The sequence below is a fragment of the Armigeres subalbatus genome, chromosome 1 (assembly GCF_024139115.2).
Source record: "Armigeres subalbatus isolate Guangzhou_Male chromosome 1, GZ_Asu_2, whole genome shotgun sequence".
NCBI lineage: Eukaryota > Metazoa > Arthropoda > Insecta > Diptera > Culicidae > Armigeres > Armigeres subalbatus.
In genome coordinates, this window is record NC_085139.1 from 70,480,439 (window position 1) to 70,488,269 (window position 7,831).

Here is a 7,831-nt window from a genome sequence, read left to right on the forward strand (position 1 = left end):
AAAGAAAAAAATCTACAAACGGAAACAATCTATCGGACAGAGTGTTTATATCAAACGTGCTTATTTTTGTACATAATTCTCGGGAACTTTTTCAAATCGGCGTATGTAACATTTTGATCAAGCTGAGAAAATGAGCTTGGAAGTTTTCAGATTTCATTTTTATTCCTATTTAGAAACTAATCATTTTTATTGCAATTGAATACACCTCAACAATACATTATGAAAAGGTTCATCGTCACTGACTCTGAAATCAGCACTGCGTGTGAACATTCCAGTTATTTTGATAAAAATATATGTTACAACGTTCTGCAGCAGATAAATCACATACGTCGTTTTGATACGTCAGCATGACCGAGGTCATGCTACTTTCGTCGAAATGTTACGCTGCTCCGTACGCTGCATTGTTGATACGTCGAAATGTTGCGTCAAGTTGAAACGTTTCACGCACATGCGACAAAAAATTGCAACACTTACAACACGACGTAACAACATTTGCTGCAGAAAAACAACGTAAAATGTTTTTCTTAACGAAAATCAGAATATTCAAGCAACATGCTTAATTTTGAAATCAGTGATGAAAAAGTACAATCAGACGCACGTTTTAAACTATTTAGTTGCTTGAAAAAACTTTTTAAAGTACATTTTCTGCTCAGCGGTGTATGTGCAATATTTTCAACAATGATGTTACACCGTTTTGCAAAAAATTGATTTACATTTTTAATAACACATTTTCATGTAGCTTTGAAGATATACACATTTTTAGATGAATTTTATACCATATGCTGTTGAAAACGGGTTTGTTTACAATTTGCGACATACGCCGTTTTGAAAAAGTACCCGAGAATTATTTAGTACCTTGCGAACGCGAGCCATGCGTACAAACATTAAGTCACACGGTGGAATTGCGATGAATGTAAATAGTCCGCGGACTATCATCCCGAATCTATGAGCGCCAATAGCCGAACACCTGGCATCCTTGGCGCATCGAAATTACCATAAATACCAGAACCAGTTAGATCATCGTTGACATCACTTTCGTCCAACTTCGAATCAAAAACTATTCTCCAGCATCATCATCAGCATGGACGGGCAACAGCAGCAGCGCGCGCTAACCTCACGAGAGGGTCATCGCGATCTATCCATACGCTGGATATTGGTGGTGTGAAACATATTTATAACGTCATCGACTATCGAGTCGAGTAGGGCGATTCGCCCACTGACCGCAGAGACTATCCCCCGTCGTTGCTCCATCCACCCAAGTGCAGCAATAAACAAGTTTTGTAGCTTTGTTTTGCATTCGCCGAAGGCTGTGCATGTTCAAGACGATTCGACTATATTCTAGTTCTTTCAGTTTGACTCGAATTCAACAACCCAAAAATATGTTGTAGAATTTGTCAGTTATTCGCTTCTCTTATCTGTGCGCAAGATAAGGAATATGTCACAGATCAGTATGAAAACAAAGTTATTTATCACCGGATTAAGAATTTGGGTTCGGTAACAGAACATCGGAAGCATTAGACGAAGACGTGAAAGGCATCAATTCCATTCAACAGAAGAACCGATTAATAATTTAGTCACTCACAACACGAAGCCAATTTACACACGAACACAACCGAAATCTTGTGGTGAGTTCGTTCGTTTGTAGTATAAGCATTTGAGCAACTGGTACTCAAAGCCATGCGTGCATTAGGGTGGTATAGAAAAGTAAGGGAAGCGCTTGAATGTAAAATGTTGATTTAAAACAAAAAGTTGGTAATGTACTACTTAGGTATTATACAGAATTTACAATCGATTTAAATAGATAATAAAAACCCATCATAATTAGTTCAGCATTATCTTCTTTCGTTTCTCATTTAAGGTCCCCACATCCAACCATGGCTAACATCCTGTGGTCCATCATCTGGCTGATCGTATTGATCATCGTCGGCTTCTGGGTGGCCTTCTTCTGCGCCGGTTGGTACGTCTTGATCTACCCGCTGACTGTTTGCATACCAGACGTTTCGGTAAGTTCAATTGAGCTGATCTTTTGTGCATTTTTACTTTCATGTTTACGTTTTTTTAGGTTGTATCAGACTTTCTTCTCCTCGGGGCGCAGTTTGCCCATTTCTGTGCGAAAAACATGATGGAAGGCAAATCATTATTTTAAGTGAAAAACATATCGATATTTAGCGTACTATTATTTTCGAGAAAAGTCGTGTTTTAATCTAATATATCGTATATATTTAGAGAAGATTTTCATATTTTAAATAGGTACCAATCGACAAAACTGAGTAACATCAAGTGCAAATAAGAGTACCATCGATTTTATTAAACAAACCTCAACCATGTTCATCTAATAAATAAAGCTTTAACAACTTAACTACGTACAATAAATGCTTTGGTTTTTTTTAATTTATAGCAAAACAGCATTGCGCGTCCTTTTGTGAAAATTTCGATTTCAATGGAAATAATCCGATCCCATTCGCTTCGATTGAGGGGGCAAACTACGCTTCCCGATCGATCGACTGGCTTCAAGTATCCGGCGGATGTGCCGAACATGAGTGAAAATTGACTTGCAAAATCCCATGTGTCGGTATGCATACTGGATGCGCATAAAATCAATTAAAAATTTGCCAAAACTTGTCCGGTTTGATTCTATGGCGTTGGCTTCATGCACCACACAACACCGCCCCGGTGGAAGGTAATTATGCCGTCCAACTTTAACTTTGAAAAGCAGGGGTTCTGCAGCAGATTTTAACTAGGCTTTTAGGAGTTGTCTCTAAGAGTCTTGAAATATTTCTATAGGACATAACTTTTGTTGAGAATAAGCTACTCCAGTGGTTTTCAACTTTTTCAAATTATACTAGTTACGTGCTCGGCCCACCGCAGTATTCCGATTTTTAAGGTTAATGTTGTTTGTTAATTTATTAACGCGAATTTTGACCTAATTTGAGTAATTTGCTTCACAACTTTACCTAAGATTTTTTTTTTTGCTGTTCATTCCAATTGGCCTGCTTTTCAACAAGTGAAATTTCAAAGGAATTCCAGGAAGAAGATTTCTTGAGGAATTACTGGAAAAAAATGTTTGACAAGAAAAAAAATGAAATAATTGACTATGATATGGACATGCTCATACTTAGGATACGGCAGGCATGAAGAATGTTTTATACAACTTCATGTCGAAGTAATACACTCATTTCATACATTAGAGTGCACTAACCCGGGGGGGGATGGGGGTGGGGTCAATTTCCAAAGAACGATCAATAGGTTTTCGATAAGAATTTCTGAAGGAATCTTTTCTGGAATTCTTCTAGTAATTTTTTTATCGGGAGTTTCTTTGAAAATCCTGATATCGGAATTGCGTTCGATCCATCATCATACTTCTTCGGATATTCTCAAGAATTCCTAAGGAATTGACGTTGCTTCAGTAATTTTCCCCAGTGTTCATCCAGGTGTTATTTCAAGAATTTATCCAAAAGTTCGCTCGGAAAGTCTTTTTTTTTCGTGAAAAATACACACGGGAAATAATTTGGTTAGTCATCCAGAAGTTCTTTCGGACTTTCCCTTAAAAATTCCTCCGGGAGCTCCATCGTAAACTTCTCAAAGTCTTCCAGTGATTCATTACTTAAATCCTTAAGGAAATGTCTCCAAAAGCCCTCCGCAAATAAATCTAGAAATACATCCAGGAATTTCTTTAGGAATTCTTTCGAAAATTTCTTTAAAAAAATGTCTAAAAATTCTTTAGGAAACTCCTTTGGAATTTCTTTAGCAAATTTTCAATTTAAAAAAAAATCAGACTTTCTTCCAGGTGTTCCATTCCCTCGGCTCCCGTAATTTAGTTGGAATTTCTTTCAGGAATATTTGATCGAATTTCTTACTGAATTTCCGAATTCAAATTCGAATTTCCAGGGATTCAAATTCTTAGGAGACAGATTCAGAAACTTTTTTGGAAACGCATCAGGATATTCTTTCAAAAGCTCTTCTAGGATAACCTTAAAAAAATTCTTAAGGAATACTTGCGTTTTGACAACTTCTGCGAAATGTGTTTACCGAATTATTTAAAGAATTTTTGGGTCGGAATTCCTTCAGGAAATTCTTCAGCAATACCTACGGAATTTGCATCAGAGAAACCTACATTTGGAAATTGCTCTAGAAATTCCTGTGGAAATTGGTTTAGGAATTCCTTCGAACTTTTTTAAGAAATGCCATCATTTCAGAAATTATCAGTATGCTTCGTTCAGTTACGTATTATTGTCTAACAACTCCCTATCATGCCATTTGATTCTCCTTCTGGTCATAGATGATTTCGGGGGGAGGACATTCTTCATCCATGAGCTAATGAATCCATTGTACTATTACAAAATACATATCTTGCAATTGGCGGCATGAAAACTTTGATTAATACTGGGAAATGCCAAAACCTCTAAGAAAAAGCAAACCATGTTCCATATGGAAGAAGAAGAAATTATCCTCTCCAAAAATATGCATATGTATTCACGGAAGTAATTTTCCAGTTAAATTAACATTATTCATTGGTTCGCTAAAACTGGCAACTTCTATCACGACCGGTCAGGTCAGAATATAACGATGCGGAAGTCTGTCCTAATGAAGATGGTTTATCCCTCAAACTACAATACCGATTACCAGATTTTACATGCGGCTATGTATCCTTCCCTTGATAACGAAAGGATCAACTTTTCGCCAATATAACTGATTTGCACCCTCTCTCCTCTGCGTTGTTCAGCTTCGGGATGGTGGCTTGGTTAATCCCATGCGTTGGAAACTTTCAACACCCCGTAGGCTTGCACGCGCGTACCATCGAGTACGAAAGTCCACCACGCGGTACAAATCAGCTGTTGAATCACTAATGAACCACTCTTTCGGAGACTTTGGTGACAAAGTTTTGCATATTTAGCTTGTGACGGCTTCTTATTTGAATATTTTAACCCGACGCGTACGCCTATGTCTTTATCAGTCCGCATATACCGATGTAATGAACTTTGTACTCCCAGGAAACTGTACATGACAAGTTCGCCCTAAGATACCAAGTTGAGTTTTTGTAACATTGGCGCCCTCCCAAAGTCCTATACGGACGACAAACGGCGTTGATGTGGATTGTAAATGTGGGCGAAACGAGGCGGTGTTGTAGAATTTCAAGACCGCCACTGACTGCCGGTAGAAGGTGAGCGAGATTGGAAAATGGGTAGTGGGCGAACGCAACAAACAGCCATTCTCAGCATATCTCGTATAATGTATGCATAAAACTTCACCAAAGTGAGTGAAATAAATTTAACATAGTGATGAATTTTAATTATTTTGAATACATTATGGAGAGGTTGGGCAGATATCTGAGCAACAAACATAGGTACATATATGGGGAGCACAGCGGTGAATGTATTGCTCATCTACATCTCTTCATATAGGAAAAGCACTAGAGGATTCTAAATTCACCAGTAGCTTCCAATGTGAACGCATCATTCTGTTGTTTCGTGAATTCGTGACGCTGGAAAGTCGCGCCCGAATTTTTGCATCTACAAGGTAGTGATCCGAGTCAATGTTCGGACCTCTGAGGACCTTACATCTATAAGATACGAGAAATATCGGCCGTCGACCAGCACGTGTATCTGTGAACAAGTGTCTCCACTGGATGTTGCCATGCGTGTTTGCGGATATTCTTACGTGCGAAGTAGTACTGCTGATTCATCCATCCAGCAGCAGCAAAGGTCATAAGTCGTAGACCATTAGCGGAACGCTTTCCGTACCAATGGTCAAACGCGTGTTTTCTATAAGAATATCGTCTGTATCTTCTTCCGTTTTGCGTTATATCAATGTATTTGAAAAACATGATTTTGTAAAATTATAAAACTTGAGATAAAAAAACATATCCCCAATTTTTGACATAATAGAATATGAATTTCTCTGCCGTGTGAATATATTTTGATCTGCCCTAACCGGAGATATCAACTTATGAAAAAATAATTTTGACAGAAAAACGATTCTAACTTTTGATCGGAAAAGCTATTGAGCATTTTACGCTAACGCAAGTCGGGCTTATCTGTATATGGACGCCATATCCAGATAAGTCTGACTTATGAGCTACAGACATCAAAGTTGCCTTTTTTTAGCTATAAAAGTCACCTGAAGACGACTTTTCGAGAAATCTAAAACAAAAAAGTAGATTAAAATACTATATTTTTTTGAGATTATATCCAATTAGGTAAAATTTAAATCAACCTACAGAAAAGTTTTCTAGCAAAATTGATTGGAATAAGCTGCTTACAACTTTGTAGAACATAACATGTCAATATTCCGAAATAAAAAATATTTTCTAATTTTTTATATCATCGACCACCCTATTTTGGTAGCACCATATGATGGCCTTACTATTTCGAGCAATTTTGTAGAACAAAAATCTTTTCTAAAAACGAACAGTGGGTAATGTGTGACATAACCGCTAAGTGGGCGTAGGACTTGACTTGACCATGCCTTTAAGATACATAATATGTCCAAATTTATCACATCAACTATTTTGGATAAATAATCGCGTTATTACCATTCTGGCAAAATCTTCTCATCAAACCGACACAGAAATCAAATCTACCTCGAACAAGAATCATCAAAAAATCCAGGAAGTATCTGTCCGATACGAGAACAGCTTCCTGAGAAGCTTCAGACTGATCAAACAACGGTGGATGGTGTGCAAAACTGTGTGAAGATTTCGGCGAACACTCCAGTTCGTTCAGCGCGCCGGGACTAAGACAAGGTGATGGACTTTCGTGCCTGTTGTTCAACATTGCGCTAGAAGGTGTATGCGGAGAGCCGGGTGTAACAGCCGGGGTACGATTTTCAACAGATCCAGTCAATTTATTTGCTTCGCGGATGACATGGACATTGTCGCCGAACATTTGCAAAGGTGGCGAACTGTACACCGCCTGAAACGTGAAGCAACAAAAGTTGGCGGTGGTGAATGCGTCAAAGACAGTAGCATGCTTGTGGGGGAACCGGGCGCGACAGGGCCCGCCTGGGAAGCAGTGTTACGATAGACGGGATACCTTCGGGGTGGTCGAAGTTCGTCTACCTCGGATCCTTTAACGTGACCACGTTAGTCGTGAAATACGAAGGCGCATCATCTGTGGAAGTCAGCCTACAGGCTCCAGAAACTGCGGTGAAAAGATTCGCCACCGCCAAATGTGTCATGTACAAGACGTTAATAAGACCGGTTGTCCTCTACGGACATGAAACATGACAATGCTCGAGGAGGACTTGCAAGCACTCGGAGTATTCGAGACGGGTGCTTAGGACCATCTTTGGCGTGTGCAAGAAGAGGTGTGTGGCGTCGAAGAATGAACCACAGACTCGCCCAGCTCTACGGCAGAAGTAGTAAGGAAAGCGGAAGGGTACGATGGGGACATGTTGCAAGAATGCCGGACAGCAACCCTGCAAAGATGGTGTTCGCTCGATCTGGCAGGTACGAGACGGCGTGGAGCGCAGCAGGCAGATGGCAGCCAGGTGCAAACGACTTGGCGAGCGTGGGGCGTATCCGAGGATGGAGAGATCGGCCTCGAACCGTGCATTTGGCGTCAAATTGTTGATTCAGTGTTATCTGTTTGATGTCTAAATAAATGAAATAAATGAATATCTGTCCGGTCACGGAATATTTGCCTCGACAGTGGATACCTTCCCACTGAAGGACTGCTGAAATAACACAAGTTGGCTCAGCAGGGACGTATTCTCAACCCTACTGAAAGGCCTCCTAATCCGTGCGATAGCGACTGAAGGAGAACATTTTATAACTCTAGAGCCTTGAAAAGGCTGTTTGCTTCGCTAAGTGCAAAAAGTAAGAAAACGATCT

The 7,831-nt window shown here is 39.5% G+C and overlaps 1 protein-coding gene across 1 annotated transcript in view; it reads left to right on the plus strand.

Annotated features, from left to right (window-relative positions):
- Positions 1–1,995, plus strand: part of LOC134226998 (uncharacterized) — a 41,864-nt gene extending 39,869 nt beyond the window's left edge. Inside the window, exon 4 of the mRNA XM_062708172.1 lies at positions 1,859–1,995. The gene's annotated coding sequence lies outside the window, so the exon portion shown is untranslated. The remainder of the gene's footprint in view (positions 1–1,858) is intronic.
- The last annotated feature ends 5,836 nt before the right edge of the window (positions 1,996–7,831 follow it).